The following is a 21,526-nucleotide window of genomic DNA, read 5'->3' as shown; positions in this document are numbered from 1 at the left end:
AAATTAGCACTCGCATTCTGAATGTCCTCAAGGTTGAAACGTATCCCACTACCGAGATTAAATTTACGAACTCTCGTGAATACTTTTGCTGAGACAAGATTCGATCACTTTGATAGATCAATCTTTCCTCGCAAAACCCCGCTAGTGTTTGGCAATTCATAATCTTCCACCAAAAAATCCCCACTAATCAAGTCAATTGACGGTGGGTTCCCCAAAATTCCTATTGGTTAAATCCGTTCAAAACTCTCACCGTGTTTGTGCACTTAACACTCATGTCATTAAAATACTAACATGACACTCAAAAAATCCTATCCACCAATCTTTGGCAATTTTCAAACTTAGCGTGTTAAGTCCTAATTACTTAACACCGAAATCTCCCATCGAGTGGCTAGTACAAGTCAACATTTTCACTGCTATTTGTACTCTATTCCTACTGCTTGCTTGGTCAAACCTATAAAAGTTAGGGCCAAAGCCAGAATTCCTTCTCGATCTCTTCTATGAACGAGAGGTCCACTTTCAAATTGAGCAATCAAATCTATAAAAGTTAGGATTGCCTCCAACCCCACTTGGTCAAACCTGCAAACAATTAGGACCAAAATCAGAATCCCCTTTTCGATAAACGAAAGGCTTCCACCTTTTCCTATTCGGCCAAACCTATAAAAGTTAGGGCCAAAGTCGAAATTTCACCTTGATAAATGAGGAATATTTTTTTAGATTAAGTAACCAATCCTATAAAAGTTAGGGTTGCTTGAATCTTCTTGATTCTCGGAGTGGAGATCCTACTCTTAGTTTCACCTTTCCGGATTCTCGGAGTGGAGATCCCACTTTGAGTTCCCCTTTGCAGCTGAAGATAGAATATAAAATTCTTCCTCTTTAGTTTTAGGAGATAGAATATAAAATTCTTCCTCTCTCGTTTTAGGTTCGTCTTCACCTTAAAGAAGACCTGGAGACAGAATATAAAATTCTTCCTCTCTAGCATCGGGTTTAGCATTACCCTAAGAAAAGACACAATTCTCGACTTCAAATCCGTGCACTTCATACACGGTGGATTTTATCTCGATCCCTAACTAGAGATAAGTCTATGTCTAACATACGTTGTTTAGTCTTTCACCGAATGAAAAAGACACTAGAATACAAGTCTGGGGAATTTTATCCCGAAGCCTAAGTAGGGATAAGTCAGTGCTTAATATGCGTTGCAGGGTAGTCTATTCCCATGAGAAAGATGAAGTCTATGTATTCAATATCGTAGCACTAAAAGAGTTAACTTTTTAGCACAACGTTACATGCGGAACAGACTTAGACAATCCGCATGCTAACCCAACTCAAACGGTAGTCGGTAAAGGCATATCAAATCCGTTGATGGCTGAGGGTTTGCGAAAAATCCTATAAATATTATGCTTGATTATTCTTACAAGAATGAGAAATCATAACAAAAAAAATATGATGGGCAAAAAAGAAAATGTCTTCTATTAATAAAAATCGAGTTTACAGATACAAGAGTTACAATCAATCTACAAGAAGCTTATGGCTAAAAATTTGTTATTCTAACTTAGACAATTCTACAATATAAGCTCGCTCGAGCTCGCTCTGCAATATGGTCTTCATGGATTCCTCGTCAATAGCCAATGTTTGCACGGCCTCCGCCTTCATTGTGGCCAACTTCTCTTTGGAAAGTTCTAGTTGCTTGGACATTGTATCTATGGCGCCCTCCGCATGGACTTTTGTCATTTCCAAAACAGTCTGAGCATCCTTTGCCGCTTTAAGTTCCAATTCGAGTAGCTCTATCATGGCGACACCTAGTGTGAGAGAAGATTCAATGTTATGAAGGGCTACCAATTTATCATTAAGAATTTTCTCTATCTGGTGAACACGACCGTCTTGTTCTTGAATCTTGAAATTAGCAGATACTTGAGCCTCACGCCATGCCTGCAGCATAGTTTCCATCTGAGTGGCCACGTATGAAGGAGCACCGACAGTCTGGAACTCCTTCAGCTTTTGAAACTCATGATTGAGACGGTCTAAGTCTACAGTAATAGCATCTTCCAAATCTGAATGTCCTTGATTTCTTATGAAGGCCACTTGATAGTCAAGATACGATTTGAAAAGACCGGGAGAAAGTCCTTTGTTGATAAGCTTGTCAATCATATCGTTCACAAACGAGAAGAAGGAAGTGATTTCCATGCGAAGAAGGACTTTATCCGGGTCATCATCAGATAGCAGAGCCTTGACTACGTCATTGAGGCGGGAAGATGACCCTACAAGGAAAAGAGGATATAAATATTTTGAAATGTTAGCCAAAGTTCTGAATCAGTATCGGTGTAAAAATTACCAAAGTCGAATGATGCTTCCTCGAGTTGACGCCCCGCACTCAGTTCTGCCTGCACGACCTAATGAATTGTTAGGGTTGTTGTCGGTATTACAGCCGTCGACGTACCAACCTCTTTAGTTGGTCTCACGGCTTACTCAACAGGGCTAGTCCCCATAGCTACAGCAGTCATTTTGATCGTCGGCATTGTAGGCTGAGTTTGAGCAATTGACGTCTGAGTTTCTATGATAGTTCCTACCAACAGCAAGAAATCAAGACCCTCAGGATCGTCAGGTATCCTAACAATAATAGTTGCATCAGTCTCAACGACTGGTCCTACTAATAAAACTCCCCTATGGTTAAGTAAAATCGATAAATGAATAACGATCACAAAGGAATAAAATTTATACCTGCAGAGGAACGAGCCTCGATGATCGGTTCAACAACCTCACGATGAGCCTATTCTGACAATGTGTCGTCGAACGGCCTATTACCAGATCCCAAAGGGTCTTGTACGGGATCAGGTGAAGGTACGTCGGCTGCGTTGTGAAAGGTTTCTTCATCACTTAAACCTTCAATTGAAATATCTGCAGAAGAGTGTAAGTGTTAAAACATGGAAATAGAAGTTAAAAATTGATAATGAATGGGAATTAAATTTACCTTCGGTAACAAGAGTAGGCTCTGCGATCCCGACATCAGCACTCGCTTCTTGTAGCTTTTCTAAAAGAGCCAGAAGCATGTAAACAATTAGGGGAAGGACGAATTCTGAGTCGTTTAATGCCTTATAGTGTCATCTAAAAGGTGTACTACCGATAATAGATGTACCTAGACTAGCAATCATTGTGAAAAAACAAGGTTCTGCAACGGCACCTTTGCCGGTCTCAATGGTCACACCTGTTTCAACACCCACCGGATCCTCAACCACGACCTCATTCGTTTGTGGCACGAAGTTGGATCCTCCAAAAAAATCTAAGTCGGGAGAAGGAGGGTTGTATGTCATTGCATCTTCTTCATGACCCCCTAAAATATAAAAGTCTCTAAGTCTAAGACTTAATAGTTGAAAAGATTGAAAGATAACAGGGGTTGAAACATTAACTTCCCCACCGATGGGCACATCGCTGGCCACTCCTGTTTTAGAAGACTGGGGTTTGGCGCGTCACTTGAAAATCATTTTCATTCGTTTGGCAGGTCGAGACTCTTCAAGATCCACAGGTCTATCCTGTGTTGATGTAGCACACGGCTCGATTTGCAACCCAGTTTGAGTTATGGTCTGAGATCGGGCACGGGTGACAAGGCTACTTCTCCCCTCTTCTTCCTTGGAACCTACATCTGAAAGTTCAACCATCATTATATTATAAGTGGAAAAAAATTTCCACTTCTTTCGAGCATTAAATCGGTGAGCCCGATCAGCGATTGATAGATCCCATAGCTCTTTATAAAAAGACTCAGACAAACCTTTCCTATGTTCCTTGAAATCAATGTCAACTGTTTGCGGAGAAAGTTGCTTGTTTCATTGCGAGATTCATTACAAACTTCAGACATTTACAACGAATACAAAAATCAGTCTTTTTATAAGACTTTTACACAATGAAAACAAAAAAAGTTTACAACTTTATCAAACAAACGCAGAGATTGTTTATCGGTCTTCTGCTTGCGTGGGATCTTTGCCTGTGCCGGGGTTTATCCGTGGACCACCGTCGATCAGATCTGATTGCTGAAAAATTGGGCAGAGCTTCGTCTATCCGCGAAGGGATCGAGAAAACTGTAGCTTTTATCTCGGCGAAGCGAGATAATCACTCTTCTTAAGATTACCGCAACGGGATAATCCTAAGGAACGGATCCGGGAAACTGTAGATCTGACGAATCTCTCTCTCTTACGTTGAAGAACTCGATCCAATCTCTCCTCTTCCTCTTTGAAATCTGTGTACTTTAAGTCTTCAATCCGGCAGGGCTTCGCCGAGGCACGAGAATTCCAGCCCCAGAAAAATGAGGCCTAAGGCTTGTATTTATAGGCTTGAGGGGATAACGGGCGGTTAAAATCGCATAAGGGCCCAAATCTGCGTTGGAGACACCTCAGGGTGTCTCAAACTGGTTGAAGACACCCTAGGGCGTCTCAAATTGGTTGGAGACACCCTAGGACATCTCAAATAGGTTAGAGACACCCTAGGGCGTCTCAAATTGGTTGGAGACACCCTAGGGCGCCTCAAATTGGTTGGAGACACCCTAGGGCGTCTCAAATTGGTTGGAGACACCCTAGGGTGTCTCAAACTGATCCGAGACACCCTGGGGTGTCTCATTCAGGCTGAGACGCCGTGTTATGTACACTTGTTCATTTCCGCCGTAACTTCTTCGTCCGAACTCGGATTTGAGCGATTCAAAGTACGTTGGAAAGCTGATGAAGAGTTCTATAAGCTCCAATGATTAGATCATCTGTGGAATAAATGAGACACGAATGGCATTTCGTCTTTTGTAAGTGACACGGGGCTCCCGATCAGTTCGTATCTTTATTATTCTAAAACTCTGTTGCTTCACATAGTTTGCCGATTCACTTCAAGCGTTCGTCGATGTCAATCAAGCTTCTGTGAACCAGATGGTGACGTTCATCGTCTTCTCTTAGCTTTGAGCTATTCGTGGAGACCTATAGGCAATTTTCGATGCCTACAGATACCCCCTCCAAAGCGTTCCAGACCCGTTTCTTTTATAGAAGATGCTGGAATACTTTGGATATAATTGGTCCAGCCTTCGATTGGTGTAAAGGACCTGTAGTTAGCTTCAACGCTTGGCTTCGTCGATTTTCGGTCTATTCGATGCTTTGACGAATAGCCGAAGTCCTTCCGGCGCTGCGTTTATCGCCTGGCCGTCGTTGGAGTCTCGAGTCTACCACCGGTGAGTTGAGTTTGGCTCGCATCATTGAGTTGACTTTGAACTGATTATCTCCGTCATAATATATTGATTTGCGTTGACTTTTTTGATCGCAACGCGTTGACCGGTGTTGACCAAGGGTTACGCGTTGACCCTAGGGTTTCGAACGTCGTACGTTAATACAGTTTATACTCGTACGTTTACTGGAGTATACACAGTTTAAGCTCTTAAGGTATTGGAGCACGGCGGTCCCAAGTGTCGGGGTTGCAGGACCAACTGTTAAAGCTGATTCATCTGCATTTGTGGATCTTATTTTAATGTTGTTGGATAATCGAGTCACGAGACCAACTAACAGAGCTGATGCATCAATGACTCGCACTTATAGAATTTTTGGCAAATTCTCAGCCATCAACGGGTTTGATGAGCCTTTACCGACTACCGTTTGAGTCGGGCTAGCATGCAGATTGTTTAGATCCGTTCTGCACATAACGTTGTGCTAAAAGAGTTAACTCTTTTAATGCTACGACATTGAATACGTAGACTTCGTCTTTCTCACGGGAATAGACTACCCGGCAACGCGTGTTAGGCGCTGACTTATCCTTACTTAGGATTCAGGATAAAAATCCCCAGACTCGGATTCTGGTGTCTTCTTCAATCGGTAAAAGACTAAACCGGCAACGCGTGTTAGGCGTTGACTTATCATTCCCCGTGCGTGTGAGGCACGGATTATGGTGTTATTAATAACAACCTGCCACAACGTTGAATATGTGGTCTTTTGTCCTTTTTACGGTCAAAGACTAACCGGCAATGCGTGTTATGTTGGCCTTCTTGTTTTGATGATGATTTACAAACAATTTACTACTAATGTTGTTTGTCTAGTGTTTGTGTATTCCTATGTATTGTAGACAAACAACGTAGTTGGAGGTTGGATGGAATAGAGCTTCAACGATGATATCCAATGGAGGTTGGCGGATTTGTGGAGTGAAGCTACATACAACCCGGCAGCGCGTGTTAGGCGTTGACTTATCCCTACTCAGGCTTCGGGATAAAATTCCCCGTGCATCGAGTGCCCGGATTTGACAATCGTGTCTTTTCTAAAAGCAAAGACAGATTGAGAAACGGGAGAGGAAGAATTTTATATTCTATCTCCCGGTGCTGAAGAGGAAGAATTTTATATTCTATCTACAGCTGGAAAGGAAACTCGAGGTGGGATCTCCACCCCCAGAATCCGGAAGGATGAAACTAAGAGTGGGATCTCCACTCCGAGAATCGTAACAATTCGGATAACCCTAACTGTCGGAAGGTTTGATTACCCAATTTGGAAGTGGACCTCTCGTTCATTGGGGGAATCGAGAGGAGATTTTGGCTGTGGCCCTAACTGTATGAATGTTTGACCAAGCAGGAGTTTGAGACGACCTAACTGTCGGAAGGTTTGATCGCTCGATTTGAAGGTGGACCTCTCGTTCATTGGAGGAATCGAGAGGGGATTTTGGCTTTGGCCCTAACTTTTATAGGTTTGACCAGAACGCAAAGAGAGTGGAATACGGGTAGCAAAGAAAGTGCCAACCCATATTACCACTCAAAGGGAGACTTTAATGTTAGGCGTTTAGGACCTAGCACGTTGAGTCTGAGAAACGCCAATGACTGGCAGATGGGAATGTTGGTGGGTCCACTGTCGTTTGATTTGATCAGCGGATGGTTTGGTGAGGAAAGATTAACCTACCAGAAGATTGGATCTCTTCTCACAAAAATAACTCATAAGAGTTAGAGAATAAGAAGAGACATTCTGACCTTCAGAGTTCGAACGTGAATTTTTTTTTTATTCACCAATTCCACAATGATTGGGTTATCCCTAAGAATACCCATGTGGTATTCTTTCGGGAACTTCCCGATGCATTGGATAATCCACCCCCAGTTTCTCTCTTGGAACTGGGTTTGACTTGGTTGTCCGACCGGGTTATCCTTAAGAATATTAGCGTAATATCCTCCAGGAACTTCCCGTCAATGGTAGGAAATAGTTTAGACTCATATACCTATTGGAGTATCAGGGAGCAGTTTAACCTCTTATACCGGTAGGAGGAATGAGAAACAGTTTATACTCGTATACTCTTTGGAGTGAGAAGCAGTTTATACTCTTATACTTATCGGAGTATCGAGAAACAGTTTATACTCGTATACTCTTTGGAGTGAGAAGCAGTTTATACTCTTATACTTATAGGAGTATCGAGAAACAGTTTATACTCTTGTACTCTTTGGAGTATTGAGGAACAGTTTATACTCTTGTACTCTTTGGAGTATTGAGGAACAGTTTATACTCTTGTACTCTTTGGAGTATTGAGGAACAGTTTATACTCTTGTACTCTTTGGAGTATTGAGGAACAGTTTATACTCTTGTACTCTTTGGAGTATTGAGGAACAGTTTATACTCTTGTACTCTTTGGAGTATTGAGGAACAGTTTATACTCTTGTACTCTTTGGAGTATTGAGGAACAGTTTATACTCTTGTACTCTTTGGAGTATTGAGGAACAGTTTATACTCTTGTACTCTTTGGAGTATTGAGGAACAGTTTATACTCTTGTACTCTTTGGAGTATTGAGGAACAGTTTATACTCTTGTACTCTTTGGAGTATTGAGGAACAGTTTATACTCTTGTACTCTTTGGAGTATTGAGGAACAGTTTATACTCTTGTACTCTTTGGAGTATTGAGGAACAGTTTATACTCTTGTACTCTTTGGAGTATTGAGGAACAGTTTATACTCTTGTACTCTTTGGAGTATTGAGGAACAGTTTATACTCTTGTACTCTTTGGAGTATTGAGGAACAGTTTATACTCTTGTACTCTTTGGAGTATTGAGGAACAGTTTATACTCTTGTACTCTTTGGAGTATTGAGGAACAGTTTATACTCTTGTACTCTTTGGAGTATTGAGGAACAGTTTATACTCTTGTACTCTTTGGAGTATTGAGGAACAGTTTATACTCTTGTACTCTTTGGAGTATTGAGGAACAGTTTATACTCTTGTACTCTTTGGAGTATTGAGGAACAGTTTATACTCTTGTACTCTTTGGAGTATTGAGGAACAGTTTATACTCTTGTACTCTTTGGAGTATTGAGGAACAGTTTATACTCTTGTACTCTTTGGAGTATTGAGGAACAGTTTATACTCTTGTACTCTTTGGAGTATTGAGGAACAGTTTATACTCTTGTACTCTTTGGAGTATTGAGGAACAGTTTATACTCTTGTACTCTTTGGAGTATTGAGGAACAGTTTATACTCTTGTACTCTTTGGAGTATTGAGGAACAGTTTATACTCTTGTACTCTTTGGAGTATTGAGGAACAGTTTATACTCTTGTACTCTTTGGAGTATTGAGGAACAGTTTATACTCTTGTACTCTTTGGAGTATTGAGGAACAGTTTATACTCTTGTACTCTTTGGAGTATTGAGGAACAGTTTATACTCTTGTACTCTTTGGAGTATTGAGGAACAGTTTATACTCTTGTACTCTTTGGAGTATTGAGGAACAGTTTATACTCTTGTACTCTTTGGAGTATTGAGGAACAGTTTATACTCTTGTACTCTTTGGAGTATTGAGGAACAGTTTATACTCTTGTACTCTTTGGAGTATTGAGGAACAGTTTATACTCTTGTACTCTTTGGAGTATTGAGGAACAGTTTATACTCTTGTACTCTTTGGAGTATTGAGGAACAGTTTATACTCTTGTACTCTTTGGAGTATTGAGGAACAGTTTATACTCTTGTACTCTTTGGAGTATTGAGGAACAGTTTATACTCTTGTACTCTTTGGAGTATTGAGGAACAGTTTATACTCTTGTACTCTTTGGAGTATTGAGGAACAGTTTATACTCTTGTACTCTTTGGAGTATTGAGGAACAGTTTATACTCTTGTACTCTTTGGAGTATTGAGGAACAGTTTATACTCTTGTACTCTTTGGAGTATTGAGGAACAGTTTATACTCTTGTACTCTTTGGAGTATTGAGGAACAGTTTATACTCTTGTACTCTTTGGAGTATTGAGGAACAGTTTATACTCTTGTACTCTTTGGAGTATTGAGGAACAGTTTATACTCTTGTACTCTTTGGAGTATTGAGGAACAGTTTATACTCTTGTACTCTTTGGAGTATTGAGGAACAGTTTATACTCTTGTACTCTTTGGAGTATTGAGGAACAGTTTATACTCTTGTACTCTTTGGAGTATTGAGGAACAGTTTATACTCTTGTACTCTTTGGAGTATTGAGGAACAGTTTATACTCTTGTACTCTTTGGAGTATTGAGGAACAGTTTATACTCTTGTACTCTTTGGAGTATTGAGGAACAGTTTATACTCTTGTACTCTTTGGAGTATTGAGGAACAGTTTATACTCTTGTACTCTTTGGAGTATTGAGGAACAGTTTATACTCTTGTACTCTTTGGAGTATTGAGGAACAGTTTATACTCTTGTACTCTTTGGAGTATTGAGGAACAGTTTATACTCTTGTACTCTTTGGAGTATTGAGGAACAGTTTATACTCTTGTACTCTTTGGAGTATTGAGGAACAGTTTATACTCTTGTACTCTTTGGAGTATTGAGGAACAGTTTATACTCTTGTACTCTTTGGAGTATTGAGGAACAGTTTATACTCTTGTACTCTTTGGAGTATTGAGGAACAGTTTATACTCTTGTACTCTTTGGAGTATTGAGGAACAGTTTATACTCTTGTACTCTTTGGAGTATTGAGGAACAGTTTATACTCTTGTACTCTTTGGAGTATTGAGGAACAGTTTATACTCTTGTACTCTTTGGAGTATTGAGGAACAGTTTATACTCTTGTACTCTTTGGAGTATTGAGGAACAGTTTATACTCTTGTACTCTTTGGAGTATTGAGGAACAGTTTATACTCTTGTACTCTTTGGAGTATTGAGGAACAGTTTATACTCTTGTACTCTTTGGAGTATTGAGGAACAGTTTATACTCTTGTACTCTTTGGAGTATTGAGGAACAGTTTATACTCTTGTACTCTTTGGAGTATTGAGGAACAGTTTATACTCTTGTACTCTTTGGAGTATTGAGGAACAGTTTATACTCTTGTACTCTTTGGAGTATTGAGGAACAGTTTATACTCTTGTACTCTTTGGAGTATTGAGGAACAGTTTATACTCTTGTACTCTTTGGAGTATTGAGGAACAGTTTATACTCTTGTACTCTTTGGAGTATTGAGGAACAGTTTATACTCTTGTACTCTTTGGAGTATTGAGGAACAGTTTATACTCTTGTACTCTTTGGAGTATTGAGGAACAGTTTATACTCTTGTACTCTTTGGAGTATTGAGGAACAGTTTATACTCTTGTACTCTTTGGAGTATTGAGGAACAGTTTATACTCTTGTACTCTTTGGAGTATTGAGGAACAGTTTATACTCTTGTACTCTTTGGAGTATTGAGGAACAGTTTATACTCTTGTACTCTTTGGAGTATTGAGGAACAGTTTATACTCTTGTACTCTTTGGAGTATTGAGGAACAGTTTATACTCTTGTACTCTTTGGAGTATTGAGGAACAGTTTATACTCTTGTACTCTTTGGAGTATTGAGGAACAGTTTATACTCTTGTACTCTTTGGAGTATTGAGGAACAGTTTATACTCTTGTACTCTTTGGAGTATTGAGGAACAGTTTATACTCTTGTACTCTTTGGAGTATTGAGGAACAGTTTATACTCTTGTACTCTTTGGAGTATTGAGGAACAGTTTATACTCTTGTACTCTTTGGAGTATTGAGGAACAGTTTATACTCTTGTACTCTTTGGAGTATTGAGGAACAGTTTATACTCTTGTACTCTTTGGAGTATTGAGGAACAGTTTATACTCTTGTACTCTTTGGAGTATTGAGGAACAGTTTATACTCTTGTACTCTTTGGAGTATTGAGGAACAGTTTATACTCTTGTACTCTTTGGAGTATTGAGGAACAGTTTATACTCTTGTACTCTTTGGAGTATTGAGGAACAGTTTATACTCTTGTACTCTTTGGAGTATTGAGGAACAGTTTATACTCTTGTACTCTTTGGAGTATTGAGGAACAGTTTATACTCTTGTACTCTTTGGAGTATTGAGGAACAGTTTATACTCTTGTACTCTTTGGAGTATTGAGGAACAGTTTATACTCTTGTACTCTTTGGAGTATTGAGGAACAGTTTATACTCTTGTACTCTTTGGAGTATTGAGGAACAGTTTATACTCTTGTACTCTTTGGAGTATTGAGGAACAGTTTATACTCTTGTACTCTTTGGAGTATTGAGGAACAGTTTATACTCTTGTACTCTTTGGAGTATTGAGGAACAGTTTATACTCTTGTACTCTTTGGAGTATTGAGGAACAGTTTATACTCTTGTACTCTTTGGAGTATTGAGGAACAGTTTATACTCTTGTACTCTTTGGAGTATTGAGGAACAGTTTATACTCTTGTACTCTTTGGAGTATTGAGGAACAGTTTATACTCTTGTACTCTTTGGAGTATTGAGGAACAGTTTATACTCTTGTACTCTTTGGAGTATTGAGGAACAGTTTATACTCTTGTACTCTTTGGAGTATTGAGGAACAGTTTATACTCTTGTACTCTTTGGAGTATTGAGGAACAGTTTATACTCTTGTACTCTTTGGAGTATTGAGGAACAGTTTATACTCTTGTACTCTTTGGAGTATTGAGGAACAGTTTATACTCTTGTACTCTTTGGAGTATTGAGGAACAGTTTATACTCTTGTACTCTTTGGAGTATTGAGGAACAGTTTATACTCTTGTACTCTTTGGAGTATTGAGGAACAGTTTATACTCTTGTACTCTTTGGAGTATTGAGGAACAGTTTATACTCTTGTACTCTTTGGAGTATTGAGGAACAGTTTATACTCTTGTACTCTTTGGAGTATTGAGGAACAGTTTATACTCTTGTACTCTTTGGAGTATTGAGGAACAGTTTATACTCTTGTACTCTTTGGAGTATTGAGGAACAGTTTATACTCTTGTACTCTTTGGAGTATTGAGGAACAGTTTATACTCTTGTACTCTTTGGAGTATTGAGGAACAGTTTATACTCTTGTACTCTTTGGAGTATTGAGGAACAGTTTATACTCTTGTACTCTTTGGAGTATTGAGGAACAGTTTATACTCTTGTACTCTTTGGAGTATTGAGGAACAGTTTATACTCTTGTACTCTTTGGAGTATTGAGGAACAGTTTATACTCTTGTACTCTTTGGAGTATTGAGGAACAGTTTATACTCTTGTACTCTTTGGAGTATTGAGGAACAGTTTATACTCTTGTACTCTTTGGAGTATTGAGGAACAGTTTATACTCTTGTACTCTTTGGAGTATTGAGGAACAGTTTATACTCTTGTACTCTTTGGAGTATTGAGGAACAGTTTATACTCTTGTACTCTTTGGAGTATTGAGGAACAGTTTATACTCTTGTACTCTTTGGAGTATTGAGGAACAGTTTATACTCTTGTACTCTTTGGAGTATTGAGGAACAGTTTATACTCTTGTACTCTTTGGAGTATTGAGGAACAGTTTATACTCTTGTACTCTTTGGAGTATTGAGGAACAGTTTATACTCTTGTACTCTTTGGAGTATTGAGGAACAGTTTATACTCTTGTACTCTTTGGAGTATTGAGGAACAGTTTATACTCTTGTACTCTTTGGAGTATTGAGGAACAGTTTATACTCTTGTACTCTTTGGAGTATTGAGGAACAGTTTATACTCTTGTACTCTTTGGAGTATTGAGGAACAGTTTATACTCTTGTACTCTTTGGAGTATTGAGGAACAGTTTATACTCTTGTACTCTTTGGAGTATTGAGGAACAGTTTATACTCTTGTACTCTTTGGAGTATTGAGGAACAGTTTATACTCTTGTACTCTTTGGAGTATTGAGGAACAGTTTATACTCTTGTACTCTTTGGAGTATTGAGGAACAGTTTATACTCTTGTACTCTTTGGAGTATTGAGGAACAGTTTATACTCTTGTACTCTTTGGAGTATTGAGGAACAGTTTATACTCTTGTACTCTTTGGAGTATTGAGGAACAGTTTATACTCTTGTACTCTTTGGAGTATTGAGGAACAGTTTATACTCTTGTACTCTTTGGAGTATTGAGGAACAGTTTATACTCTTGTACTCTTTGGAGTATTGAGGAACAGTTTATACTCTTGTACTCTTTGGAGTATTGAGGAACAGTTTATACTCTTGTACTCTTTGGAGTATTGAGGAACAGTTTATACTCTTGTACTCTTTGGAGTATTGAGGAACAGTTTATACTCTTGTACTCTTTGGAGTATTGAGGAACAGTTTATACTCTTGTACTCTTTGGAGTATTGAGGAACAGTTTATACTCTTGTACTCTTTGGAGTATTGAGGAACAGTTTATACTCTTGTACTCTTTGGAGTATTGAGGAACAGTTTATACTCTTGTACTCTTTGGAGTATTGAGGAACAGTTTATACTCTTGTACTCTTTGGAGTATTGAGGAACAGTTTATACTCTTGTACTCTTTGGAGTATTGAGGAACAGTTTATACTCTTGTACTCTTTGGAGTATTGAGGAACAGTTTATACTCTTGTACTCTTTGGAGTATTGAGGAACAGTTTATACTCTTGTACTCTTTGGAGTATTGAGGAACAGTTTATACTCTTGTACTCTTTGGAGTATTGAGGAACAGTTTATACTCTTGTACTCTTTGGAGTATTGAGGAACAGTTTATACTCTTGTACTCTTTGGAGTATTGAGGAACAGTTTATACTCTTGTACTCTTTGGAGTATTGAGGAACAGTTTATACTCTTGTACTCTTTGGAGTATTGAGGAACAGTTTATACTCTTGTACTCTTTGGAGTATTGAGGAACAGTTTATACTCTTGTACTCTTTGGAGTATTGAGGAACAGTTTATACTCTTGTACTCTTTGGAGTATTGAGGAACAGTTTATACTCTTGTACTCTTTGGAGTATTGAGGAACAGTTTATACTCTTGTACTCTTTGGAGTATTGAGGAACAGTTTATACTCTTGTACTCTTTGGAGTATTGAGGAACAGTTTATACTCTTGTACTCTTTGGAGTATTGAGGAACAGTTTATACTCTTGTACTCTTTGGAGTATTGAGGAACAGTTTATACTCTTGTACTCTTTGGAGTATTGAGGAACAGTTTATACTCTTGTACTCTTTGGAGTATTGAGGAACAGTTTATACTCTTGTACTCTTTGGAGTATTGAGGAACAGTTTATACTCTTGTACTCTTTGGAGTATTGAGGAACAGTTTATACTCTTGTACTCTTTGGAGTATTGAGGAACAGTTTATACTCTTGTACTCTTTGGAGTATTGAGGAACAGTTTATACTCTTGTACTCTTTGGAGTATTGAGGAACAGTTTATACTCTTGTACTCTTTGGAGTATTGAGGAACAGTTTATACTCTTGTACTCTTTGGAGTATTGAGGAACAGTTTATACTCTTGTACTCTTTGGAGTATTGAGGAACAGTTTATACTCTTGTACTCTTTGGAGTATTGAGGAACAGTTTATACTCTTGTACTCTTTGGAGTATTGAGGAACAGTTTATACTCTTGTACTCTTTGGAGTATTGAGGAACAGTTTATACTCTTGTACTCTTTGGAGTATTGAGGAACAGTTTATACTCTTGTACTCTTTGGAGTATTGAGGAACAGTTTATACTCTTGTACTCTTTGGAGTATTGAGGAACAGTTTATACTCTTGTACTCTTTGGAGTATTGAGGAACAGTTTATACTCTTGTACTCTTTGGAGTATTGAGGAACAGTTTATACTCTTGTACTCTTTGGAGTATTGAGGAACAGTTTATACTCTTGTACTCTTTGGAGTATTGAGGAACAGTTTATACTCTTGTACTCTTTGGAGTATTGAGGAACAGTTTATACTCTTGTACTCTTTGGAGTATTGAGGAACAGTTTATACTCTTGTACTCTTTGGAGTATTGAGGAACAGTTTATACTCTTGTACTCTTTGGAGTATTGAGGAACAGTTTATACTCTTGTACTCTTTGGAGTATTGAGGAACAGTTTATACTCTTGTACTCTTTGGAGTATTGAGGAACAGTTTATACTCTTGTACTCTTTGGAGTATTGAGGAACAGTTTATACTCTTGTACTCTTTGGAGTATTGAGGAACAGTTTATACTCTTGTACTCTTTGGAGTATTGAGGAACAGTTTATACTCTTGTACTCTTTGGAGTATTGAGGAACAGTTTATACTCTTGTACTCTTTGGAGTATTGAGGAACAGTTTATACTCTTGTACTCTTTGGAGTATTGAGGAACAGTTTATACTCTTGTACTCTTTGGAGTATTGAGGAACAGTTTATACTCTTGTACTCTTTGGAGTATTGAGGAACAGTTTATACTCTTGTACTCTTTGGAGTATTGAGGAACAGTTTATACTCTTGTACTCTTTGGAGTATTGAGGAACAGTTTATACTCTTGTACTCTTTGGAGTATTGAGGAACAGTTTATACTCTTGTACTCTTTGGAGTATTGAGGAACAGTTTATACTCTTGTACTCTTTGGAGTATTGAGGAACAGTTTATACTCTTGTACTCTTTGGAGTATTGAGGAACAGTTTATACTCTTGTACTCTTTGGAGTATTGAGGAACAGTTTATACTCTTGTACTCTTTGGAGTATTGAGGAACAGTTTATACTCTTGTACTCTTTGGAGTATTGAGGAACAGTTTATACTCTTGTACTCTTTGGAGTATTGAGGAACAGTTTATACTCTTGTACTCTTTGGAGTATTGAGGAACAGTTTATACTCTTGTACTCTTTGGAGTATTGAGGAACAGTTTATACTCTTGTACTCTTTGGAGTATTGAGGAACAGTTTATACTCTTGTACTCTTTGGAGTATTGAGGAACAGTTTATACTCTTGTACTCTTTGGAGTATTGAGGAACAGTTTATACTCTTGTACTCTTTGGAGTATTGAGGAACAGTTTATACTCTTGTACTCTTTGGAGTATTGAGGAACAGTTTATACTCTTGTACTCTTTGGAGTATTGAGGAACAGTTTATACTCTTGTACTCTTTGGAGTATTGAGGAACAGTTTATACTCTTGTACTCTTTGGAGTATTGAGGAACAGTTTATACTCTTGTACTCTTTGGAGTATTGAGGAACAGTTTATACTCTTGTACTCTTTGGAGTATTGAGGAACAGTTTATACTCTTGTACTCTTTGGAGTATTGAGGAACAGTTTATACTCTTGTACTCTTTGGAGTATTGAGGAACAGTTTATACTCTTGTACTCTTTGGAGTATTGAGGAACAGTTTATACTCTTGTACTCTTTGGAGTATTGAGGAACAGTTTATACTCTTGTACTCTTTGGAGTATTGAGGAACAGTTTATACTCTTGTACTCTTTGGAGTATTGAGGAACAGTTTATACTCTTGTACTCTTTGGAGTATTGAGGAACAGTTTATACTCTTGTACTCTTTGGAGTATTGAGGAACAGTTTATACTCTTGTACTCTTTGGAGTATTGAGGAACAGTTTATACTCTTGTACTCTTTGGAGTATTGAGGAACAGTTTATACTCTTGTACTCTTTGGAGTATTGAGGAACAGTTTATACTCTTGTACTCTTTGGAGTATTGAGGAACAGTTTATACTCTTGTACTCTTTGGAGTATTGAGGAACAGTTTATACTCTTGTACTCTTTGGAGTATTGAGGAACAGTTTATACTCTTGTACTCTTTGGAGTATTGAGGAACAGTTTATACTCTTGTACTCTTTGGAGTATTGAGGAACAGTTTATACTCTTGTACTCTTTGGAGTATTGAGGAACAGTTTATACTCTTGTACTCTTTGGAGTATTGAGGAACAGTTTATACTCTTGTACTCTTTGGAGTATTGAGGAACAGTTTATACTCTTGTACTCTTTGGAGTATTGAGGAACAGTTTATACTCTTGTACTCTTTGGAGTATTGAGGAACAGTTTATACTCTTGTACTCTTTGGAGTATTGAGGAACAGTTTATACTCTTGTACTCTTTGGAGTATTGAGGAACAGTTTATACTCTTGTACTCTTTGGAGTATTGAGGAACAGTTTATACTCTTGTACTCTTTGGAGTATTGAGGAACAGTTTATACTCTTGTACTCTTTGGAGTATTGAGGAACAGTTTATACTCTTGTACTCTTTGGAGTATTGAGGAACAGTTTATACTCTTGTACTCTTTGGAGTATTGAGGAACAGTTTATACTCTTGTACTCTTTGGAGTATTGAGGAACAGTTTATACTCTTGTACTCTTTGGAGTATTGAGGAACAGTTTATACTCTTGTACTCTTTGGAGTATTGAGGAACAGTTTATACTCTTGTACTCTTTGGAGTATTGAGGAACAGTTTATACTCTTGTACTCTTTGGAGTATTGAGGAACAGTTTATACTCTTGTACTCTTTGGAGTATTGAGGAACAGTTTATACTCTTGTACTCTTTGGAGTATTGAGGAACAGTTTATACTCTTGTACTCTTTGGAGTATTGAGGAACAGTTTATACTCTTGTACTCTTTGGAGTATTGAGGAACAGTTTATACTCTTGTACTCTTTGGAGTATTGAGGAACAGTTTATACTCTTGTACTCTTTGGAGTATTGAGGAACAGTTTATACTCTTGTACTCTTTGGAGTATTGAGGAACAGTTTATACTCTTGTACTCTTTGGAGTATTGAGGAACAGTTTATACTCTTGTACTCTTTGGAGTATTGAGGAACAGTTTATACTCTTGTACTCTTTGGAGTATTGAGGAACAGTTTATACTCTTGTACTCTTTGGAGTATTGAGGAACAGTTTATACTCTTGTACTCTTTGGAGTATTGAGGAACAGTTTATACTCTTGTACTCTTTGGAGTATTGAGGAACAGTTTATACTCTTGTACTCTTTGGAGTATTGAGGAACAGTTTATACTCTTGTACTCTTTGGAGTATTGAGGAACAGTTTATACTCTTGTACTCTTTGGAGTATTGAGGAACAGTTTATACTCTTGTACTCTTTGGAGTATTGAGGAACAGTTTATACTCTTGTACTCTTTGGAGTATTGAGGAACAGTTTATACTCTTGTACTCTTTGGAGTATTGAGGAACAGTTTATACTCTTGTACTCTTTGGAGTATTGAGGAACAGTTTATACTCTTGTACTCTTTGGAGTATTGAGGAACAGTTTATACTCTTGTACTCTTTGGAGTATTGAGGAACAGTTTATACTCTTGTACTCTTTGGAGTATTGAGGAACAGTTTATACTCTTGTACTCTTTGGAGTATTGAGGAACAGTTTATACTCTTGTACTCTTTGGAGTATTGAGGAACAGTTTATACTCTTGTACTCTTTGGAGTATTGAGGAACAGTTTATACTCTTGTACTCTTTGGAGTATTGAGGAACAGTTTATACTCTTGTACTCTTTGGAGTATTGAGGAACAGTTTATACTCTTGTACTCTTTGGAGTATTGAGGAACAGTTTATACTCTTGTACTCTTTGGAGTATTGAGGAACAGTTTATACTCTTGTACTCTTTGGAGTATTGAGGAACAGTTTATACTCTTGTACTCTTTGGAGTATTGAGGAACAGTTTATACTCTTGTACTCTTTGGAGTATTGAGGAACAGTTTATACTCTTGTACTCTTTGGAGTATTGAGGAACAGTTTATACTCTTGTACTCTTTGGAGTATTGAGGAACAGTTTATACTCTTGTACTCTTTGGAGTATTGAGGAACAGTTTATACTCTTGTACTCTTTGGAGTATTGAGGAACAGTTTATACTCTTGTACTCTTTGGAGTATTGAGGAACAGTTTATACTCTTGTACTCTTTGGAGTATTGAGGAACAGTTTATACTCTTGTACTCTTTGGAGTATTGAGGAACAGTTTATACTCTTGTACTCTTTGGAGTATTGAGGAACAGTTTATACTCTTGTACTCTTTGGAGTATTGAGGAACAGTTTATACTCTTGTACTCTTTGGAGTATTGAGGAACAGTTTATACTCTTGTACTCTTTGGAGTATTGAGGAACAGTTTATACTCTTGTACTCTTTGGAGTATTGAGGAACAGTTTATACTCTTGTACTCTTTGGAGTATTGAGGAACAGTTTATACTCTTGTACTCTTTGGAGTATTGAGGAACAGTTTATACTCTTGTACTCTTTGGAGTATTGAGGAACAGTTTATACTCTTGTACTCTTTGGAGTATTGAGGAACAGTTTATACTCTTGTACTCTTTGGAGTATTGAGGAACAGTTTATACTCTTGTACTCTTTGGAGTATTGAGGAACAGTTTATACTCTTGTACTCTTTGGAGTATTGAGGAACAGTTTATACTCTTGTACTCTTTGGAGTATTGAGGAACAGTTTATACTCTTGTACTCTTTGGAGTATTGAGGAACAGTTTATACTCTTGTACTCTTTGGAGTATTGAGGAACAGTTTATACTCTTGTACTCTTTGGAGTATTGAGGAACAGTTTATACTCTTGTACTCTTTGGAGTATTGAGGAACAGTTTATACTCTTGTACTCTTTGGAGTATTGAGGAACAGTTTATACTCTTGTACTCTTTGGAGTATTGAGGAACAGTTTATACTCTTGTACTCTTTATTTAAATTTTAAACCAAGAATTTTAGTATTCTTATTTTTCCTTTTTCTTGGTCATTTGAAAATTATGCTTTGAAACTTTTTATGAAAACAAATTTTCTTTGGTCAAATTCTTTTGTTTTCATAATTCCTAGTTTTGATTTTGATAAGAGGTTTGTACTTATATAACCCTCCGGATTAACCAAGAATTTTAGAAGTTTTTATTTTCCTTTTTTCTTGGTTTTGAAAAATGTATTTTAAACTTTTATGAAAACAATTCCTTTTATTGGTCAAATTCTTTTGTTTTCATGACTATGAGTTTTGATTTTGATGAGAGGTTTGTATTTATATAACCCTCCGGATTTATTGGGTGTTTATTCCCAAATCATGTTTACCGGATGCTAGAATGATTATATGGGTTGTAACAAGCTTAAGAGCTTGATATATTGTTGCCTCTCTTAAAATTCTTTTGTTAAAGGTCTTGTTTTTGATTTGTTGCTTTGAATTCATTATATTTTACTTATATGATGATATTTATGTGTTTGTGCTTATGCATCATCTATTCATGCCTTATAATGTATTCTACATGTGGTTTGATCAAATCCCACAAAGAAAATTCATTTCATTGATCAAACATCGGTTTTGGATATAAATTTTGATTTATGAATTCTTTTGGTTGATTTGTTTTCATTTGAAAACTTTTTGCATGATTTTCATGTTTCTTTTCATTTGATTTCATAAATCTATTTTTATACATGATTTTTATGTTTATGTTTTGAGACACATTATTTAAATGGCATATTAATATGTGTCATCATTGTATTTTTGTATGTGAGTCTTGTTTAGCATGGTTATGCTTGCTCACATGTTTGCCTTGCACTTCATTTTATATATTCCATATGGCTTCTTGATAGGGGGAGAAATCCCTATATCTTTTTATGTTTGATACCCACCCATGCTTATTGATAGGGGGAGCTTTCGCTCTCTTAATCCTTTTGTCCCCTTTTTGATGTTGTCAAAGGGGGAGAAATATTGTGAGTATACATTTATATGCATGTGTATTATCTTGTATATGTTCATTTCCTTCATGCATATATTCCTTTTTGTAAATTGTTTGTCATCATCAAAAAGGGGGAGATTGTTGGCCTTCTTGTTTTGATGATGATTTACAAACAATTTACTACTAATGTTGTTTGTCTAGTGTTTGTGTATTCCTATGTATTGTAGACAAACAACGTAGTTGGAGGTTGGATGGAATAGAGCTTCAACGATGATATCCAATGGAGGTTGGCGAATTTGTGGAGTGAAGCTACATACAATTCAAGTTAAAGATCAAGTTCAAGCTTCATCCATAACGTGTACCAAGTTGAGCTCAATGAAGATCAAGATCAAGCTTGGGTAATTTAGTTTAGGATTTATATTATGTGTGTTAAGTACGTTAAGCTCAATATCTTATACACACACATTTATTAGTTTCTTCGTATATATATATATATAGTTATATATATATATATATATATATATATATATATATATATATATATATATATATATATATATATATATATATATATATATATATATATATATATATATATATATATATATATATATATATATATATATATATATATATATATATATATATATATATATATATATATATATATATATATATATATATATATATATCAATATATATATATATATGAAAACCAACATAATGTGTGTGT

The 21,526-nt window shown here is 36.9% G+C and overlaps 1 long non-coding RNA gene across 2 annotated transcripts in view; it reads right to left on the bottom strand.

Annotated features, from left to right (window-relative positions):
• Nucleotides 1-21,526, bottom strand: part of LOC109822471 — a 45,886-nt gene that overhangs the window by 15,724 nt on the left and 8,636 nt on the right. Inside the window, exons 3-4 of one of the 2 annotated variants that reach the window (XR_002242145.1) lie at nt 2,966-3,025; nt 2,716-2,892 (exon numbers count right to left, since the gene is read on the bottom strand). The exons of the other annotated variant lie outside the window; for it this stretch is intronic. This is a non-coding gene — a long non-coding RNA (uncharacterized LOC109822471). The remainder of the gene's footprint in view (nt 1-2,715; nt 2,893-2,965; nt 3,026-21,526) is intronic. 2 annotated transcript variants of the gene reach the window in all.

Source organism: Asparagus officinalis, chromosome 8 (genome assembly GCF_001876935.1).
Source record: "Asparagus officinalis chromosome 8, Aspof.V1, whole genome shotgun sequence".
In the NCBI taxonomy this organism is placed as follows: domain Eukaryota; kingdom Viridiplantae; phylum Streptophyta; class Magnoliopsida; order Asparagales; family Asparagaceae; genus Asparagus; species Asparagus officinalis.
This window is presented reverse-complemented; position numbering and strand designations above follow the sequence as displayed.